The sequence below is a fragment of the Oratosquilla oratoria genome, chromosome 26 (genome assembly GCF_046742065.1).
Source record: "Oratosquilla oratoria isolate Oo_2021 chromosome 26, ASM4674206v1, whole genome shotgun sequence".
Lineage (NCBI taxonomy): Eukaryota > Metazoa > Arthropoda > Malacostraca > Stomatopoda > Squillidae > Oratosquilla > Oratosquilla oratoria.
In genome coordinates this window covers 5,880,544-5,902,797 of record NC_134802.1, presented here as the reverse complement: position 1 = coordinate 5,902,797, position 22,254 = coordinate 5,880,544, and the positions used below count along the sequence as shown (strand labels likewise).

Here is a 22,254-nt window from a genome sequence, read left to right as displayed (position 1 = left end):
AAAACATATGACTAAAGGTACTATTAAAAGAGTGTATTTACCTGTACTAATCTAACTGCAGTATACATAAAAGGAGCAATGCTTGTTAGGTCATGTCTCCTACTCTCCAATTTATCATACCTAGCCTCAAATTCATGTACAGTTCCAACATGGTCTATATCATATTTAGATTTGAATTCATGTACTGGTCTAGCTTGGGCTATATCATCTAAGTTATTCCAAGTATTTAAGCATCTATATGGAAAACTGTATTTCTCCACATATTTCAAACATGCAGTCTTACATAATTTGTTCTTATGACCTCTTAAAACCCTTCTATCCTTAATCAAGAGATCTCTTCTGTCTGTCAATGTAGTCTATTCCTTTAAGTGACCTGAATAATGTAACCACATCAACTCTTTCTCTTTGATTTTTCAAAGTTGGCAGGCCTAGTGCTTTTAGTCTTTCCTCATACAGTTGACTTGCCAGGCTGGGTACAACTTGGTTGCTACCCTTTGTACTCACTTGATCTTGCTCATATTCACTATGTGGGGACCATACTACTGACACATACTCTTAGACAGATCAGCATTTCTACGAGTTTTTACATCATCTCTTCATCCATATAGTGAAAAGCCACTTTAATCTTCTTGAGCAACCCTGATGATGATGTCATGTGGAAGGTTTTCCTTTATCAATGCTCCCAAACCTTTCTTCTCTTTTGATTTTGTAATGAATTTACTTCCTAGGGAATACTTTAAAGACAATCTTTTGTAGCAATTGGCCATTTCTAGTACTTTGTATTTTTTGGTACTGAAATTAATTTTCTGTTCTTGGTTCCATACACAAATTAGTGTCTAAATTTTTTTTGCAAAAGCCCAGTGTGATAATAGGAATGTGTGATAAGTTAATCTAAATTATTACAATTTATAATACTTCAAATGATAATAAGTAAAAGGTCAAAATTATTTGCATTAGAGATTTCAAGCAAAATAAATTATAACTCTACATCTTGACCAAAGTTATTTACTGGTTACCAAGAGGAGTTTCACTTATAGACACCAAAAAGGTGAACAAGAGAAAGTGTAATAATAGGAAAATAAGGAAGTACAACTATTTTGGTAAATTATATTAATGACTTCAGGAACAAAAGGAGGAGGTTGGTTTCTACTTTAATGGTTCTCAGTAAAAAGAGAAATAGAAAAAGACAGTGAACCATTTTTAGAATGAATGATGGTGCAGAGCTATGGAGTCATCCTGAACATATTTGAATGAATTCTGGAGACCAGCTGTTGAGAAAAACGAAGGACAACTTTGCCCTGCTAACCAATTTGGACATTTTGACACACAGTTTGAAGCATCTCCAATAACTAACAAAACAATTTATTGAATTTTTAATAAAGGCAGATTTGCCAACATTTGAGAATTAAATTTATGAATTATTTTACAAGTTATGTAAGGTTTGCTTTAAGCATTACCAAATAGATAATTTAATGGATTGTTTAAATTTTAGCACAAATCATATCTGACTAAAGATCAAAATAAATCCTCAGTACAGGAAAAAGTTCATAGTTAAGAATTATTTATTATTATCAACATACTTAAACAATTATCATACAGTCCCCAACAGGGGGGAATTTTTCACATTTACAAATGAACATTCCTTAAATTATTATTATTACTATTATTATTATTTTATTTTTTATTTGGGGGGGGGGGCTTACAGGGAGAGGGATGCCTAGTCCTATCCCTTTCCCATCTTTGTTACCTTTTACAACTCAAGTGGGAACAATTGGTGGCAGTATCTTTTCCCCCGCCATAGGGTTCAGCAAAAAAGAAAATGAACATTGAGAGAAGTCATAGAGGATATTATCAGGATTGAGGGGACAGTACAATGAAAGGACAGTTGCAGTATAATAAAGTATCATCATTTCTCTATGAATAGAGATTTCCTCTGCCACAGACAAAATGATGAGTGGCTCCAGTCCATAGGGTTGCCTCATATAGACCCTTAAGTATCAGCTGCATGCTACTGTGCAGCTTTTAACCACTTCCATACGGTGACGCCTACATAGGCGGCATGAGGAGCAAGTGGGTACTCGATGATGCCGACGTCGCCATCTTGATTATATTTATTGTAGTCGTACCTACGTAATTTCCATTCTCTCTAAACTGGCTTCATCAATTTTCTATGGTTATCAAAATACACAAGTGAAAGAGAACGAACGATTGAGCACTGACTTTATCTTTTATAATGCGATTATTATGACGCAACATCGCACGTCGGGCAGCTAGTGCTGCCAGACGTACGATGTGCCCCGGAGTGAAGAGGTTAACCCCAGAATAACTTGCAGCCAATATGCAAGGTGGAGTTTGGAAGAGTGTGCGAAAGAAAACTGAAGATAAATGTGGGTGAAAAGTAAGGTGATGAGATGTACAATGAGAGAATGTGGCAGCAAACTGGAAGTGAGTATTAAGGGAGACAGGAAGTATTTACTTAGTTGTATTTTGCGGGAAGGGGAGCTATGCTCATGGTGTCCCGCCTTTGTATCTCACAGTGTCTAGTTTGCTTTTTAAACTCATGAATGGTTTTTGAGCACACTATTTCCTTGTCCAGTTTGTTCCAAGTGTCTACCACTCTATGTGGAAAACTGTTTTTCTTCAGATCTCTTCTGTAGCTATGTTTTTTTATTTTCTTTCCATGTCCTCTTGTGCTTCTCCTGTCCCAGTCTAACAAGTCCTCTCTATTAAGTACTTCTGTGCCTTTTATGATTCTGTAGATGGTCAGTAGGTCACCTCTCTCTCTTCTTTGCTCCAGAGTCGGTAACTCCAGTTTAGCCAATCTCTCCTCATATGACAAGTTTGCGAGTGTAGGTCCCATTTTTGTTACTGCTCTCTGGATTCTTTCTATTTTCTTTATATTCTTTTTGGTACTGGGTGACCACAATGTCGCTGCATATTCTAGTCTAGGCCTTATCAGTGTGACCAATATTTTTTAAATTATTTCTTCGTCCAAATATGTGAATGCCACTTTTATTGATCTTACCAAGTTGTAGGATTCTCCAACAATTTTGTTTATCTGTTTGTCATAGGACAAGTCATTTGAGACAATTACACCCAAATATTTTTCGGATCTCTCCTTCTTTACCTCCTTGGTTCCAATTTTATATTGACCTGATATTCTGTTTTGGCTTTTTCCAAACTCAATTATGCTATACTTTTTAATACTGAAGTCCACCTCCCATTTCTGACTCCAGTTCCATACTTTATTCAGGTCTTCCTGCAGTGATTCACAATCCTCTTCAGTTTTTATTTTCATTAACATTTTGGCATCATCAGCAAAGAAGCTCATGTAACATTCTACATCCTCATCCATGTCATTCACATAACTATCAAACATTATTGGAGCTAGTACAGATCCTTGCAGTACTCCACTGATCACCTCTTTCCAATCTGAATATTTTTCTCTGAGCACTACTCTCATTTTTCTACCAATCAGGAAGTCCTCCATCCATTTTAGTAGGTTCCCTTGTATCCCTCCTATATGTTTGAGTTTCTTTAATAATTTTTTGTGTGGTACTTTGTCAAAAGCTTTTTGTAAGTCCAGGAAGGCACAGTCAGCCCATCCATTCCTTTCTTGCACTATGTCTATTAATCTTGAGTAGAAACATATTAAGTTTGTGTTACATGATCTTCCTTGTCTGAACCCAAATTGTCTTGGGTTTATTATATTGTTGTCTTCCAGGTGTTTTACCCATCTATTCTTGATTATTTTCCCACAAATTTTGGCTATAGTGATTGTTAGTGAGACTGGCCTATAGTTAGTTAGTTCTTCCTTGTTTCCTCCTTTATATATTGGTACAATGTTAGCATTTTTCCAGTCTTTCGGTATTTTTCCTTCTTTGAGTGAGCAATTTATCATGTTATGTATTTTGTCCGTTAGTCCGGGGGAATGGGGGTGAGGTAGTGTGTGTGAGCAAAAATTTTTGACGCAGCCCGAAGGGATTTCTCCCCGTCCTCTCCTTTATATGGGGGGACGGAGAGGGGGGGTCGCCGATTTAATGAAGCGGCCTTGCTGTGGATGTGCGGTGTCCTGCGACACTGCTTCTGACCCAGGGCAGTGGACAGGGTGCAGGGATGACCCGTCATCTAGGAGGTGCTAAGATGGGAGGGAGGGTGGAGGGGTGTGAAGTGTTTTCGGGGATGAAATGGGTGGGAATGTTTTTGTGCCTTGTCCTTTTTGGCTACCCCCCTGGTAAGGGGAAAAAAAGCCTTGGTATATGTATGTATGTATGTAGTTCTTCTTTGCATTCTTTTAGAATCCAATTTGCAATTCCATCTGGGCCATGTGATTTCCTGGCGTCAAGGTTTGATAGGTGTTCTAATATTTCTTTTTGTGCTATTGTTATGTCGCTCATGGGGGGAGATCGCCTTTCATTACCTTCGTTCCTTTATTGTGTTTTCTCTCTAGTGAAGACAGAATTAAAATGATTTTTCATGATTTCGGCCATTTCTAAATCTTCTGTGTACAGTATTCTATATTTCCTTGGCGTTGTTTCACCATTTCTTGCTTGTTTTTAAGTTTACCATTCACGTATCGATAGAATAGTTTGGGTTGCTCTTTGCATTTATCTATATCCTTTTCATGGTTCCTTTTTTCCTCTCTTCTCACTTTAATATACTCATTTCTATAGTTTAGACTTGCCATTTTCCAGGTTTTTTATCTTTTCTCCACCTTTTCCAAGCTCTGTCCCTTCTGTCTTTTGCCTCACTGCATCTTTTGTTGAACCAGCATTTAATGTACACACTTGCTTCTGTCTTGGTACGTCCTTATTTACCCCTTCATTGTAATTATCCATCAAGATATCTCATTTCTCTTTCATTTTTGTCTCTTCCATGTAAAATTTTTCCCAATTGGCATTCTGGAAGAATTTCTTTAGTTGTGCAAAGTCCGTTTTGTTGTACATCAATCTTCCTTTCCTATGCTTTTCATTTCTCTCCATGTATATTTCTTCCTTTAGCTCAGTTTCAAAGAGTATATGGTCACTCTTTCTAATTGGTGTCTTGTATTGGATTTTATCCACAATTTGAGGTTCTGTTGTAAAAATTAAATCTAGTTTTGACGGCTCTTCGTTGCTTCTGTATCTGGTGTTTTCACTGACCCACTGAGTCATTGTGTATTCCATGGTCATATCTAGTAGTACGTTACCTCATAAGTCGTCTCCTCCTAGCACTGTCATGTTTTCCCATCAAATTTCTTTGCAATTGAAGTCCCCCATAATTACCAGATTACCCCCGCCCATTAGTATCTCGTTTAATGATTGCCTTGTATCTTCTAACATTTTTGTATGCTTGTTCTCTTTCCAAGCGTTCATTTTTGGGGGCACATAAGTCACCACAAACTTTCTACTTTTCATATTCTTGTCTTCGACTTTTATCATGATCAGTTCTACATTACCTTTGCCCTCAGCAATTTTTGTCACATTCAATTTTTTCTTGGCCAAGAACATGATTCCTCCTCCCTGTTTCTTGTCTCTGTTTTTAATCCAGTAATTATATAGTCCATTTCCAACATCGATGGATGGTATTTCGCTCCTTAGTTTAGTCTCCACAATTCCCATTATGTCTGGTTTTCTTCTAGCAGGTAATCATTAAGTTCATTCAGTCCTGAAATTAATCCATTGATGTTGGTATAGGCCACTTTCAATTTTCTTCTCTCTCCATTTTTTTTTTTTTTTTTTTTTCTTTGGTTCGCCCATTCTGATGTACCATTTCCTTAGTCTCAGGTCGATTACTCTCCAATGGAATTCTTTGCTTTCTGTCTCCTTTCTTTTCACGTTTTTTTTCCTTTGCTTCATCTCCTCCCTGTTTCTTGTCTCTGTTTTTAATCCAGTAATTATATAGTCCATTTCCAACATCGATGGATGGTATTTCGCCCCTTAGTTTAGTCTCCACAATTCCCATTATGTCTGGTTTTCTTCTAGCAGGTAATCATTAAGTTCATTCAGTCCTGAAATTAATCCATTGATGTTGGTATAGGCCACTTTCAATTTTCTTCTCTCCATTTTTTTTTTTTTGTCTTTGGTTCGCCCATTCTGATGTACCATTTCCTTAGTCTCAGGTCGATTACTCTCCAATGGAATTCTTTGCTTTCTGTCTCCTTTCTTTTCACGTTTTTTTTCCTTTGCTTCATCTCTTAGTGTCTTTTCTTTTTCTAATTCCTCAGTACTCATTTCCCTTTTTATCATTATCTTATTGTATTTTTCACTCCTTGCCAAGTTACCCATTTTTTCAAATATGTCTTCTACTGCCATTTGTGATCTTAGTTTTATCTTTAGGGGTCGATTTCTATCCTTAGAATAGCAACCGATCCTATATGTTTCTGGGGTATCCCTGTCTGGGGTATTGGCTGCTTGTTATTGTGGCAAAGTAGCATCCAGTTGATACTTTAGGGTCTATATGGGGCGCCCCTATGGACCAGAGTCACACATTTTGTCTATGATAGAGGAAAACTCTTCATAGAGAAATGATGACACTTTTATACTACGACTGTCCCTCTGTTATGCTGTCCCCCAATCCCTTGCTGCTGTCCTGTACCATTTCTCTGAGTATTCATTTTCTGCTGTGGGGGAATTCCCTGTGGTGGGGGAAAAGAATATTGCCACCAAGTATTTCCACTTGGATCGTAAGAGGTGAGAAGAAAGGGACGGGGAGTGGGACTAGGCATCCTTCTCCTTGTAGCCCCACAGGGGTCATTCCTAAACGAAAAAGTAAGGGCATAAGAGGGTCTGGGAGTTTTCCAATCAGCACCCTAAGGTTTGGGTCTTTTAATGTGCGTGGATGTGGTACAGATGAGAGTAAAAGGGAAGAGATAGGTAGTATGTTTGTGAGAAGAAAGAGGGATGTGTTGGCTTTGAGTGAAACTAAGCTGAAAGGGAAGGGTGAGTGTAAGTTTGGGAGTGTAAGTGGGAGGTTATCAGGAGTGAAGAGAAAGCGAGGGAGGGAAGGGGTGGCTATTCTAGTAAGTGAAGAGATAGGTAAATGTGTAGTGGAGTGGAAGGAGGTTTCCTCAAGGATAATGTGGATGAAGGTGAAACTGGGAAAGGAGATGTGGGTCTTTGTAAGTGCATATGGGCCTGGCAGTGAGAAGAGTGTAGAAGAAAGGGAGGCCTTTTGGATAGATTTAAATGAGTGCATAGAGGATTTAGGGAGAAATGTCAATGTAATAGTACTGGGAGACTTTAATGCTAGGGTAGGAAATGGTCCAATTGATGGAGTGGTTGGGAAATGTGGAGTTCCAGGAAAGAATCGTAGTGGAGAGTTGATGGTGGAAATGTGTCTAGAAAGAGAGTTGATGATAGCAAATACAGTATTTCGGAAGAAAGTCAAGCATAAGTACACATGGGAGAGGGTGGTGGATGGAAGGGTGGTAGATAAAGCATTGATGGATTATGTAGTGGTAAATAAGACTATGATAGGAAGAGTTAAGGGGGAATATCAGATCATTTTTTGGTGGAAGGTAAGTTGAGAGTGGAGGACAGATGGAGAAAGAGGAAAGGGACAAAAGGTAGGGAGGTGTTTAGAGTGAACTCTTTAAATGAAAAGGAAAAGGAGGAGGAGTACAAGAAGCTGAAGGAGGAGTGGGAGGGAGTGAAGGATAGAGTAGAGCTAGGTGTGGAGGAGGAATGGGGATGGTTCAAGGAGGGAGTCATAAAGTGTGCAAAGATGGTGTGTGGAACAAGAAGGACAGGAGGAAATAGAAGGAAGGGTAGTGAATGGTGGGATGAGGAAACAAAGAAGGTTGTAGAAGAGAAGAAGCGAGCTTTCACAGATTGATTACAAAATAGGACGAGGGAGTCATATGAGACGTACAAAGAAAAGAAAAGAGAAGTAAAGCAAAAGGTAAAGGAGGCAAAGAGGAGAGCAGATGTGAAATGGGGTAAGAGTATGACAGAAAATTTTGAAAGTAATAAAAAGATGTTTTGGAAGAAATTAAGAGAGGAAGAGGAGGCGAATCAAGTAGAGAAGAAAAGGTAAAAGGTGCAGATGGAGAGATGATAATGGAAGAGAAGGCAGTAAGGGGAAGATGGGCAGAATATTTTTGGGAGTTGCTAAATGTGAAGGAGGATAGGGAAGGAAAGATAGTTGCAGTGGGAAATGCTAAGAAAATGACCGTGATGAGAGAGGAGAATGGAGGAGAAATAAGGAAGGATGAAGTGAAAACAGTTGTTAAGATGATGAAAGCAGGTAAGGCACTTGGTCTGGATGGATGCCATGCAGAATGTCTAAAAAAAGGAGGTACAGTGATGGTGGACTGGCTGGTGAGGTTATTTAATGTTTGGTGGAGAGAGGGTAGAGTGTTAGAGGACTGGAGGAGTGCCTGTATAGTTTCACTTTACAAGGGAAAAGGGGACAAGTGTGAATGTAGTAGTTTCAGAGGGATTAGCCTGTTAAGTGTAGTTGGGAAGGCTTATGGGAGGATCTTGATTGAGAGGACTAGGAGAGGAACAGAGGGAGTAATTGGTGAGGAACAATGTGGATTTAGGACAGGTAGAGGTTGTGTAGATCAGATCTTTGTGGTAAGACAGATATGTGAGAAAGCTATAGGAAAGGGGAAGGATGTTTTTTGGGCTTTTATGGATCTGGAAAAGGCTTAAGATAGGGTAGACAGAAAGGCACTGTGGGAGATTATGCAGATATATGGGATAGGAGGAAAGCTTCTAGGAGCTGTCAAGAGTTTTTATATGAGTAGTAGAGCTTGTGTCAGGATTAGAAATGGAGAGAGTGAGTGGTTCGAGGTAAAGGTGGGACTTCGTCAAGGATGCGTTATGTCGCCCTGGCTGTTCAACTTATAGTGCGAGAAGTAAATGCAAGGGTAGTGGGTCAGGGATAGGAAATGGTTAAAGAAAATGGAGAAAAGTGGGAGGTGAGCCAGCTGTTGTTTGCTGACGACACTGCGCTTGTGGCAGGATCGGAGGAGGGACTGAGGAAGTTGGTGACAGAGTTTGGGAGAGTATGTGATAGAAGAAAGCTAAAGATAAATGTGGGTAAAAGTAAGGTGATGAGATGTACAAGGGGTGAAAGTGGCAGTAGACTGGATGTAAGCATTAAGAAAGAACTGGAGGAAGTGGATAGTTTTAGATACTTGGGTGCAAATGTGGCAGGAAAAGGTGGAGTGAAGGTGGAGGTAGAGTGCAGATTGAGAGAAGCGAGTAAATGCCTTGGTGGATTGAAGAGTGTAATGAGGAATAGACATTTGGGAATGGATGCTAAGAGGAGACTGTATGAAGGAGTGATTGTGCCAACAGCACTGTATGGGGCAGAAACTTGGAACATAAGAGAGGAAGAGAGAAGGAGTTTGAATGTGTTTGAGATGAGGTGTCTGAGAAGTATGATAGGGGTTACTAGGCTAGATAGAGTGAGCAATGAGGAGGTGAAGAGAAAGGGAGCTGGGAGATAGGGTTGATGAAAGAGTATTAGGATGGTTTGGACACATGGAAAGAATGAGTGAAGAAAGACTAGTAAAAGAGGTATGGAAGGCAGATGTGGAGGGAGTGAACATGAGGGGATGTCCAAGAATGAGGTGGATGGATGGGGTGAAGGGGGCTTTGGGGAAGAGGGGAATGTCAGTTGAGGAAGGACGGGAGAGGACAGAAGACAGGTGAATGGAGAATGGTTGTATATGGATGATGTTGTGATGCATGAGGTGGAATGGGTGGGGGGATGGGGGGTGAGGTAGTATGTGTGAGCAAAATTTGATGCAGCCTAAAGGGATTTCTCCCCGTCTTCTCCTCTTATGCATGGGGGGACAGAGAGGGGGGTCGCCGATTTAATGAAGCGGCCTTGATGAGGATGTGCTGTGTCTTGCGACACTGCTTCTGACCCAGGGCAGTGGACAAGGTACAGGGATGACCCGTCATCCAGGAGGTGCTAAGATAAGAGGGAGGGTGGAGGGGTGTGGAGTGTATTCAGGGATGGAATGGGTGGGAATGATTTTATGCCTTTTCCTTTTGCTTCTGACCCAGGGCAGTGGACAAGGTGCAGGGATGACCCGTCATCCAGGAGGTGCTAAGATAAGAGGGAGGGTGGAGGGGTGTGGAGTGTATTCAGGGATGGAATGGGTGGGAATGATTTTATGCCTTTTCCTTTTTAGCTACCTCCCTTGTAAGGGGGAAGCCTTGGTATATGCATGTATGTATGCTTAGTGTCTCTTCTTTTTCTAATTTCTCAGTATTCATTTCCCTTTTTATCCATATCTTATTGTATTTTTCATTCCTTGCCAATTTATCTACTTTTTCAAATATGCCCTCTACTGCCGTTTGTGATATTAGTTTTATCTTTAGGGGTCGATTTCTATCCTTAGAATAGCTACCGATCCTATATGTTTCTTCAAAGTCTTTACTTGCATCTTGGGCTCTCTCATGAACTTCTTTTAAGATTTCTATTGCCGTCTCTTTTCCTGTCATGAATCTAGTCAAACCATATTTTCCTTTTAGCCCATATACCACAATGTATTTTTTTTTTATCCACTGTGTCTCTGACCCAATTTGCTTTTTTATTAATTATTTGAATAATTGTCTTTTGCATTATCCTGCATTTGTTGTTGGATTATTTCTTTGAAAGCAATTTTTTTATTTTCTATGTTTTCCTTCCATTTCTTAATCTTTTGGATACTTTCCTCACCTAAGTTCTCTTCGATTTTTTCAGTTATTTCCTTTATTTTGTTATTTACCTTTGTTTTTAAGTTTTCGCTATTGGTAGTATCATTAATTCTATTCTTTTCATTATCACTCTTCAGCTCTCTTATTTCCTTTTTCAATTCCTTAATGTCGTTTCTCAGATCCAAGTTAGTTCTCCTCAGGTCGGAAATATCAACGTTTGCTTGTGCTAGGCAGTCCATTAATCCAACTATTTTGTTTCTTAATTCCATAATTTCATTCTCCCACCGTATCCTATTCTTGCTCACTTCCCTCTCTATCTCTAAGATACGACTTAGACTCCTGCTTTCATACTTATTAAATCCAGAAAAAACATCTTTGTGAAGCTCCCTAGTAGTGGTCGGCATGATGAAATGTTTGTTTACATTGTGGCTTGTCATGTCATTACCAGATGGCTCTGCTTCGCAGTTTCCTTTCGCGTCGAACTTTTCATTTTTTCCTTAATTTTTGCAAATTATTCCTTAATACAATTAACTAACACTGCAGAGATATCATTACGGACACTCACGATTTCTCCCCTCCCCTTCAATACAAACCAGGTTTCCTTTTTCGTCGTTTATCCTCTTCTTTGGGGCCCAGCGACAATGAAGGCGTTTGCGGTTCCGTGGATAAAAAAAGTGGATAGTTTTAGATACTTGGGTGTGAATGTGGCAAGAAAGGGAGAAGTGGAGGTGGAATGTAGATTGAGAGAAACAAGTTTATGCCTTGGGTGATTAAAAAGTGTAATGAGAAATAGATTGATTCATTTGATTTATGAAATTTTTGGCATGAAGGCCAATTGCCAGAGCTGGTAGGCTATTCAGCGCACATCTATCATATACAAATAAATAAATAATTAAAACAGTAAAATCAATAAGCTCTCACAGGAACACATCAAAACAAGATACACACACAATCATATATACAATTTTCAATTTCATAAAACAAATTGATGTCTAAAACATTCTCCACATGAGCTTCCTCCTCTAAAACTTCTTCAAGAGATAAATTTATTAAAAAGTTTGCCCTGCGCTTATTAGAGTATGCAGGGCACTGAATTTAAATGTGTTTAATTGTAAAAACAACTTGGCAAGTGAGGCATTGGGGGGCCAGCCTTTCTGCTCCACCTGCCATAAAAAATTTATGGATAATGTAGGAATGGCCAATTCTTACCCTTGTTAAAACAATACTTGATCTCCTGTCCAAAGAATGAGACTTCCAAGGGTTCACCAAGGGGTGAATCTCTTTTAACTTGTAACTACCATCCATCCATTGTTCCTGCCACTTCTCCATTGCATAACAATGAATTACTTGCTTGAAGTCTGTGTGTGGGATTTCAGTGTCCGTTATGTGACTGAGCCTAGTACCAGCTTTGGCTGCAACATTGGCCTGCTCATTTCCAGTGACACCCACATGGGACGGCACCCAGCAAAAGTTTACTTTTATTTTCTTCTGGCTGTTAATAAGAATCAATAAGTCATGAATTGTGAAAAGGCAATAATTTACTTGGAGAGGATAGAATGCTCAGAGTGTAAAGATAACAACTCTCTTATTAGATGAAACAGAATTAAAAACAAATTTCAGGGCATTGTAGACTGCCAGCAGTTCAGCAGTAAAAACCGAGCTAAAATAAGGCAACTTCCTCTTTAAAACTGTGCACAACCAACACCATCTTGGAATTTTGATGCATCAGTATAAATAAAAACTGAATCAGCATGTACTGATGAGTGTTCTAAAAATTTACTCCTTAGCTCTACAGCAGTTCTATTTTTCTTGTTTTTACAAGGACAAATTACAATGGGAGATCGGTTCCATGGAGGGAATTTGGGAGGCTTAACCTCAGCAATTGTAATAGGAACAAGTCCTACCTCCTCTGCCCCAACTTCATATCTCACTTTTAAAGGTTTCAGCAGAGTACCTTTTCTTGGAGCTCTGTCTACCGGCTACTTTACATATTTGAAGTTTGGATTTTGTTTTGGTGATAACACACAAGATATACATCTAAGGCTTAATCCCTCTCTGCAAATATAAAGGGGAGGAATTCCTATGTCCACATACAAGCTATCCACTGGAGATGTTCTATAAGCACTCGAACAAATCCGCAAAGCCATATTGTGGACTACATCAAGCTTCTTTAATAAAGTTTTACATGCCGATCCATAAATTTGACATCCGTATTTGATTTTGCTAAGGCACAATGCTTGGTAAAGCCTTATTAGAGTTATACGATCTGCTCCCCAGTTGAAGCAAGACACTACCTTTAGTATATTAAGTTGCTGTTTAACATTACATATGACCTCATTTATATGATGCGTAAATGTCAACCTTTTGTCCAAAAACAGACCCAAGTATTTAACATGATCTTCATATGGTAATATAACACCCTCTAAGAATAATGTTGGTATCCCTCCCTTGTGTCTCAGTCTAGAGAACCTAATGGCTTTTGTCTTTTAAGGAGAGAATCTGAAGCCCTTGCAATTAGCCCATATTGTTACTAAATTAATAACCTCTTGAATCTTTTGGCCTGTTTCTAATGTTGTCGATCTGCTGCACACAATAGTGAAGTCATCAGCATAAGCCAATCCATGAACTCCAACAGGAACTTGTTCTAACAAACTATTAATGGCTATGCTGAAGAGTGTAGGACTCAGAACACTTCCTTGGGGAATCCCTTCCTCTTGAAGATATGCAGAAGAGAAAGAAGAGCCCACTCTGACTTTTAGATGACGATCAGACAAGAAAATCCTTTAAACAACTGAACATATTACCTCCAATACCCCACTCTGCAAGTTGGATTTTTCAAGTAAAAAAACACAGCAATGCTCGAATTCTGAATTGCAAAGGCATTCTGAATATCATGAGTGATAAAATGTAAGGGATCTAGAGTGCACTTATTTCTTCTAAATCCAAACTGAAGGTTAGATAGAAGATTTTTAAACTCCAAAAACCAAACTAAATGCATATTAACCATTCTTTCATAGATCTTTCAAATGCAGCTAGTGAGAGCAATAGGTCTGTAGCTTTGTGGGACATTAGAATATTTTCCAGCCTTTAAAATTGCTATGATAATTGAAGTCTTCCAAGATTTAGAAGACCCAGAAGACCAAAATTTATTCAGCACATTTAAAAGGAATTTCTTTGAAGATATGGATAAATGAGCAACCATGGAATAAAGAATGACATCCTCTCCAGGAGAGGTTGGGGAGAATAAAGATAAAGTATGATCCAATTCATCCAAGGTAAAAAGATTATATGCCTCTGAGTTCGTATTAGTAGGAGGAACTACAGTGGTCTTGTCTCTAATTCTTCTGAAGTCAGGTGAATAATGAAGTGGACTTGAAATATTAGCATAATGTCTTCCAAAAGCCTCTGCTCTCTTGTATCTGATATAAAAGTCTTTGCTTGAGCTCTTCTGTACGTTATCCTATTGGCTAAATAAGGATATCTCAAATATCTCTTATAGCAAATTCTTGTAATCTTTCTGCTAAAAGCACATTCATCATTCCACCATGGGACTACAGGGTGTGGAGGTTTACCAGCTGTCCTAGGAATAGATGAAAAAGCACCAGAAAGTATGATGCCTACCAGATAATCATATGCATCAGAATTACTAGAAAAATTACTAGTCTTACAATCAATCTCTGTGGATCTCCCAAATAATTCCCAATCAGCCACTCCTATCTTCCATTTAGGCTAGCAAGAGGAGGGAATATTCCTTAAATATTTGATATGGATAAGGCCAGTGGTCGCTACCATGTAGCTCTTCATCTATTGACCAACTGTAATCTAATCTTAAGGATGATGAACAAATAGTTAGGTCTATATCAGAACTTGAATTGTGAAAGACATGAAACCTAGTTTTGGAACAGTCATTCATCAAAATGACATCATTATTATCAATAAATTCTTCAATTATATTATCCTAGGGGTCACACCTTGATTCACCCCAGGGAGGATGCTTGGCATTAAAATCACCCATTAAAATAAAAGGCTGAGGAAGCTGGTCAACCAAAGATTGTAGGTCATTTAATTCAAACTGACAGGAGTGGTTAAATACGTCTAGAAGTTGATCTTCCAGTTCAAGCTCCAAATACAAAGAACAAATGTGATCCATTTTGTGGTAAAAATTTATATTACACAAGCCTGCAACACTGAATGTAGGTGGACAATTCTGTGGTCTACAGACTTGTTAACAATGATACCAGTACCTCCATGAGCATGACCCCCAATCATAGATCTATAAGAATTATAATTAAGTCCAACATTAGGGGATAAATCGGCAAGCATAGTCTCTTGAAGGCAAATACCAGACACATGTTCTTTAAAGAGAATCCGAACCTGCTCTCGATGAGAATTAAAACCTTGAATGTTCCACTGAATTAGAGACATTATACAGTTTTCTCTTTCTTTTTTGGTTCTCCTGGCCTGGGAAGAGAAGGTCAGGAGAGAGAGAACTTACAAGATGGGTTCTTATCTAATTTCTTTGTTTTCAACGGTGGCATCCTCCTCTCTGACAATGGTCCTACAGATGTTGATAGAGAGTCTGAATTACTAGTTCCTTTCTTATATTGCATATCACGATATGGGGAAAAAGTTGGAGATGAGGGTGGACTGTGGAGTCTTTTACTGCACACAGCTTCAGACTCCATAGGACTGCTTCTGTGCACCTCAACCGAGTGAGGCACACCGGTCAACAATCCCTTTGTTGGGGAGCCCCCTAAGTTTGGGAGAGATTGTCTGAGGGGAGGCTTTATTGAAGGTATCATGCAAAGTTTCAGCAATGGAGACCTTAGGTACCCCTCCAGATGGGGCAGGAGAGACTCTCTCAATAGGGGATGGGAGAACCTCCGCAGAGGAGGATTGAGAAGTTGTGGAGAAGAACGATTAGATCTAGTAGTGACTCTTTCACGCTGAGGCTTGGGTTCAGCATTAACAGAGGAATTCTTATTCATACATACATACATATACCAAGGCTTTTTTCCCCCTTACCAGGGGGGTAGCCAAAAAGGACAAGGCACAAAAACATTCCCACCCATTTCATCCCCGAAAATACTCCACACCCCTCCACCCTCCCTCCCATCTTTGCACCTCCTAGATGACGGGTCATCCCAGCACCCTGTCCACTGCCCTGGGTCAGAAGCAGTGTCGCAGGACACAGCACATCCACAGCAAGGCCGCTTCATTAACCCCTTCCATACGGTGCCGCACACGTAGGCGTCATGGACTTAGATCTCGGTGGCAGCAGCCAATGCCAGCCGTACGACGTGTCGTAATAATACTCGCATCATAAAATATAGTCACCGCTTATATCGATCGTTCTCTCTTCACCCGTGAATTTTGATAACCATAGAAAATGCGATTACAAAAGAATTAGAAAGAATGTCATTATGGAGGGGCGACTACAATAAATATAATCAAGACGCCGATATGGCAGCCTCGCGAATACACTCGCTCCCCATGACGCCTACGTGTGCGGCACCGTATGGAAGGGGTTAAATCGGCGACCCCTCCTCTCCGTCCCCCCATATAAAGGAGAGGACGGGGAGAAATCCCTTCAGGCTGCGTCAAAAAATTTTCATCACAACATTTTCCATATACAACCATTCTCCATTCACCCCTGTCTTCTGTCCTCTCCCGTCCTTCCTCAACCGACATTCCCCTCTTCCCCAAAGCCCCCTTCACCCCATCCATCCATCTCATCCTAGGATGTCCCCTCATGTTCACTCCCTCCACATCTGCCTTCCATACCTCCTTTACTAGTCTTTCTTCACTCATTCTTTCCATGTGTCCAAACCATCCTAATACTCTTTCATCCACCCTATCTCCCAGCTCCCTTTCCACCCCTGTTCTCCTCCTCACTTCCTCATTTCTCACTCTATCTAGCCTAGTAACCCCCATCATACTTCTCAGACACTTCATCTCAAACACATTCAAGTTCCTTCTCTCTTCCTCTCTCATGTTCCATGTTTCTGCTCCATACAGTGCTGTTGGTACAATCACTCCTTCATACAGTCTCCTCTTAGCATCCATTCCCAGATTCCTATTCCTCATTACACTTTTTAAACCACCAAGGCATTTACTCGCTTCTCTCAATCTACATTCTACCTCCACCTTCACTCCACCCTTTCCTGCCACATTTGCACCCAAATATCTAAAACTATCCACTTCCTCCAGTTGCTCTCCTTTAATGCTCACTTCCAGATTACTGCCACTTTCACCTCTTGTACATCTCATCACCTTACTTTTACCCACATTTATCTTCAGTTTCTTCTATCACACACTCTCCCAAACTCTGTCACCAGCTTCCTCAATCCCTCCTCCGAACCTGCCACAAGCGCAGTGTCGTCCGCAAACAACAGCTGGCTCACCTCCCACTTTTTCTCCATTTTCCTTAATTCTTATTCGCATTTGTTTTTCTATTGGGTTCTAGAGTTAGAGGATCTTCATTGCTTCTGTGCACCTCAACTGAGGTACACCAGTTAGCAATCCCTCTACTGGGGAGTCTCCTTAGTATGGAAGAGAGCCACAACGGCGAGCCACAAAACTGATTCCAAATATCAAAAATAAATCATACAAAAATCGACTAAAACACATGAATCTGTTTTCCCTAAAAAAGTGTAGACTCAGAGGTGACTTGATACAGGTCTTTAAGATTTTAAAGGGAATTGACATCAAAAGTGACAAAATTTTCACATTGAATGAGAATCAGACAAGAAACAATGGTCTCAAACTGTCCGGAAATAGATTCAATTTGGAAGTAGGTAGAAACAACTTTGCCAACCGTGTAGTTAATGAATGGAATAAACTTCATGCACAGGTAGTGCAATGTAGTTCAGTTCGAAGCTTTAAGAATCATTTAGATAAATACCTAAACAAGATGCTGTAATGATCATAATTTATCTTATATTATTTGTTTTTGTTTTGTTATCACATGTCTGTCTGATTTTCATATATTATTAGTTATATGTCAATTTATTATTATTTACTATTTACCTGTTTGTTTATCATTTAACTATACCTATGCATATATTTATGTATTTTATTTGTTATTTACATTATAATAGTTTTTATTTATTATTTTATTATTAATATGATTTTTTTTTGCATCCGACCTAGATATGGATCAAAAGGTCTCCTGTCGGCATGCTCCGCCTTTCTAATCCTTTGTAAGAGAGATTGCTTGAGAGGATGCTTCATTGAAAGAAGTCTGTGAGGTTTCAGCAAAAGAAACCTTAGGTGCCCCTCCAGATGGGGCAGGAGACACCCCCTCAACAGGGAGTGAGGAAACCTCTGCAGAGGAGGGTTGAGATGTACTAGAAACTCCAAGTTGAGAAGAAGAGAGACAATTAGATTTAATAGTGACACTTTTACACTGAGGCTTGGGTTCAGTGTTAACAGAATTCATATTGGCATTTTTACTTCTATTGGATTCTACAGTTGGCTGATCCTCATTACTATTTGTTTTAACATCACTATCTTTTAGAACTATTTAGTTGTCTTTTAGCATAACCAATACTAATATGTTCTGCATGGGATTTTAGTAATGCTTCCTGTTCCTTCTTACAAATTCTGCAGTTCTTATCCCTGGCATTATGCTCTTCTGTACAATTTATACAGACACTTGGGCAGGAACAATCCCCATGCTCAGGCTGAGCACATATCAAACACAGTTTGTCTCTTGCACATCGGCAGGATGGCCAAAACCATAGAAGTTAAAGCACTGAAAGGAACAAGGCTTAAACTGCTTCACATAAACAATATATTTTTCTATCTCTACATAATAAGGTAGATCTTCGCCAGAAAAAAGTTAAGATAATCATAGAATAACGAGGGATTTTAAAAACCTTCCAAACATTAGTTGGGCACGTTTCTAAAATTTTATTCTCCTCAAAGTCATAAATATCTAAAGGTGTAGTGGGGTTTAACTTCCTTAATGTCTGATTTCTGACTTGAATTAAGCACAATAGCAGCTTGCTCATAAGACTTTACATGAATTAAGAAGGAATTTCTTCCAAATCGTGATACCTGTAAGTCAAATTACCAGAGCCAAGGTGACTCTTCGAGAACCTTCTAAACTTGAACAAGTTAGCACGCTCCTTTGCAAGAGTGATAATAAGCCAGGTGGATTGGGAGGCCTCTGTACACTTTCCTTCCTATCCTCTATTGAGTTTTCTGGATAAAAGACATCCAGGTTTGATGGTGCCATAGCAACAAATTGGGCCAAAGATTCATTTCCTTTGGAATTATTATAATCCAAGCAGGCAGCAGCTGCATCCTGATTAGAAAGAAATTAAATCCAGACTAGCCAAGCCTTAAAGTCTTCAGTTTAACCCTGATCTCTTTCATTGATCCAAACTTACTGAACTCTTCATGTAAGTCAACATAACTCTTATCTAGAGAGACATATTTGAAATATAAAATTCTATGACAATTACGAGCAATACTGGAGCTATTTATAGGCTTCAGAGTATCTAAAGATGATTTTGTCACTCCAGAATCCATTCCAATTGTAGGTTTCGGGACAACAGAATTATCTATCAATGAAGTCACAGTATCATTACCGAAATCCTTTTTCAAGCCAGAGTCAACAACTGGGAGTTTTACTTTTGCTGAGCCAACATTGTCAATGTTAGAATCAGCAATATTAGGAGAGGGATCAGGAGGATAAGGAGGATCAGGTAGTGGTGGAGGTTTAGAATATACAGTCTGTGCAGTTATCATGATCATATATATCTATAGGGCCACACCATATATCAAGAAAAAGAGAGAAATACATAAAAGATACTGCAGTTGCCTGATGCCTCAAGCAATAAAAGAAAAGTCTCTGCAGAGTTGGAAAGTTCCAGAAACGACTATTTACACATGCAGGGCCTCGGAGGTTGATTGATTGATTTATGAAATTTTTGGCTTGAAGGCCAAGCGCCGGAGCCGGTAGGCCATTCAGCGCATATTTATCTTATATAAATAGAGAAAAATTCAAGTAAAACAGTAAAAACAATAAGCACTCACAAAAACACATCACAACAACATACACTCACAAGCATTCATATACATACATACATACATATACCAAGGCTTTTTCCCCCTTCCAAGGGAGGTAGCCACAAAGGGAAAGGCATAAAAACACTCCCACCCATTTCATCCCTAAATACACTCCACACCCCTCCCACCCTTCCTCTCATCTGAGCACCTCCTGGATGACGGGTCATCCCTGAACCCTGCCCACCGCCCTGGGTCAGAAGCAGTGTCGCAAGACACAGTACATCCACAGCAAGGCCGCTTCATTTAATCGGCGACCCCCCCTCTCCGTCCCCCTTTGCATATAAAGGGAGGACGGGGAGAAATCCCTTCGGGCTGCGTCAAAATGTACTCACACATACTACCCCCCCCACCCCCCGCCCATTCCTCCTCATGCAGTCACAACATCATCCATATACAACCATTCTCCACTCACCTCTGTCTTCCGTCCTCTCCCTTCCTTCCTCAACAGACATTCCCCTCTTCCCCAAAGCCCCCTTCACCCCATCCATCCACCTCATCCTAGGACGTCCCCTCATGTTCACTCCCTCCACATCTGCCTTCCATACCTCTTTTACTAGTCTTTCTTCACTCATTCTTTCCATGTGTCCAAACCATCCTAATATTCTTTCATCAACCCTCTCTCCCAAATCCTTTTTCACCCCTGTTCTCCTCCTCACCTCCTCATTTCTCACTCTATCTAGCCTAGTAACCCCCACCATACTTCTCAGACACCTCATCTCAAACACATTCAAACTCCTTCTCTCTTCTTCTCTTATGTTCCACGTTTCTGCCCCATACAGTGCTGTTGGCACAATCACTCCTTCATACAGTCTCCTCTTTGCATCCATTCCCAAATGTCTATTTCTCATTACACTCTTTAAACCACAATTTTAAATTTCATAAAATAAATTGATGTCTTTTAAAAACTTTATAACATTCTTCACATGAGCTTCCTTCCCTAAAATTTCTTTAAAAGATAAATTTGTTAAAAAGTTTGCCCTGCACTCATTAGAGTATGCAGGGCACTGAATTTAAATGTGTTTTATTGTAAAAACAACTTGGCAAGTGGGACATTGGGGGGCCAGCCTTTCTGCTCCACTTGCCATAAAAAATTTATGGGTAATGTAGGAATGGCCAATTCTTACCCTTGTTAAAACAATACTTGACCTTCTGTCCAAAGAATGACACTTCCAAGGGTTCACCAAGGGGTGAATCTCTTTTAACTTGTAACTACCATCTAGCCTTGTCCATTGTTCTTGCCACTTCTCCATTGCATAACAATGAATTACTTGTTTGAAGTCTGTATGTGGGATTTTTTGTCTGTTATATGGCTGAGCCTTGTGGCAGCTTTGGCTGCAGCATTGGCCTGTTCATTTCCAGTGATACCCACATGGGATGGCACCCAGCAAAAGTTTACTTTTATTTTCTTTCGGTTGTTAATAAGAATCAACCAGTCCTGTATTTCTTGGACTAAAAAGTGAAGAGGCAATAATGTATTTAGAGGATAGAGTGCTCATGGAGTCTGTAAACATAACAACGTTCTTATTAGATGGAACAGAATTAAAAACAAATTTGAGGGCATTGCTGACTGCCAGCAGTTCAGCAGTAAAAACAGCTAAAATGAGGCAACTTCCTCTTTAAAACTGTGCTATCAGATACAACAGCACAACCAACACCATCTTGGGATTTTGATCCATCTCTATAAATAAAAATTGAATCAGCATGTACTGATAAATGTTCTAAAAATTCACTTTTTAGCTATACAGCAGTTCTATTTTTCTTGCTTTTACAAGGACAAATTACAGTGGGGCATCGGTTCCAAGGAGGGAATTTGGGAGGAGTGATCTCAGCAATTGTAATAGGAACAAGTCCTACCTCCTCTGCCCCAACTTTGCATCTCACTTCTAAAGGTTTCGGCAGAGTACTTTTTCTTGGAGCTCTGTCTACCGGCTGCTTTACATATTTGAAGTTTGGATTCTGTTTTGATGTCAAGACATGAGATATATACCTAAGGCTTGATTCCTCCCTGCAAATATAATTACTTGATCTTCACATGGTAATATGACACCCTCTAAGAATAATGTTGGCATCTCTTCCTTCTGTCTTAGTCTGGAGAACCTTATGGCTTTTGTTTTTTCAGCAGAGAATCTGAAGCCCCTGCAATTAGCCCATGCTGTTGCTAAGTTAATAACCTCTTGAATCTTTTGGCCTATTTCTAATGTTGTCGATTTGCTGCACACAATAACGAAGTCATCAGCATAAGCCAATCCATGAACTCCTACAGGAACTTGTTCTAACAAACTATTAATGGCTATGCTGAAGAGTGTAGGACTCAGAACACTTCCTTGGGGAATACCTTCCTCTTGAAGATATGCAAAAAAGAAAGAAGAGCCCACTTTGACTTTTAGATAATGGTCAGACAAGAAGTCCTTTAAACAATTGAACATATTACCCCCGATACCCCACTCTGCAACTTGCTTCAGAATGCCTCCCCGCCAGGTAGTATCGTAGGCATTTTTCAAGTAAAAAAACACAGCAATGCTCGAGTTCTGAATGG

The 22,254-nt window shown here is 39.7% G+C and overlaps 1 protein-coding gene across 2 annotated transcripts in view; it reads right to left on the bottom strand.

Moving 5' to 3' along the window:
• The window catches only part of LOC143039370 (3-oxo-5-alpha-steroid 4-dehydrogenase 1-like), a 160,326-nt gene that overhangs the window by 8,323 nt on the left and 129,749 nt on the right, over window positions 1-22,254 (bottom strand). The window lies entirely within an intron of this gene.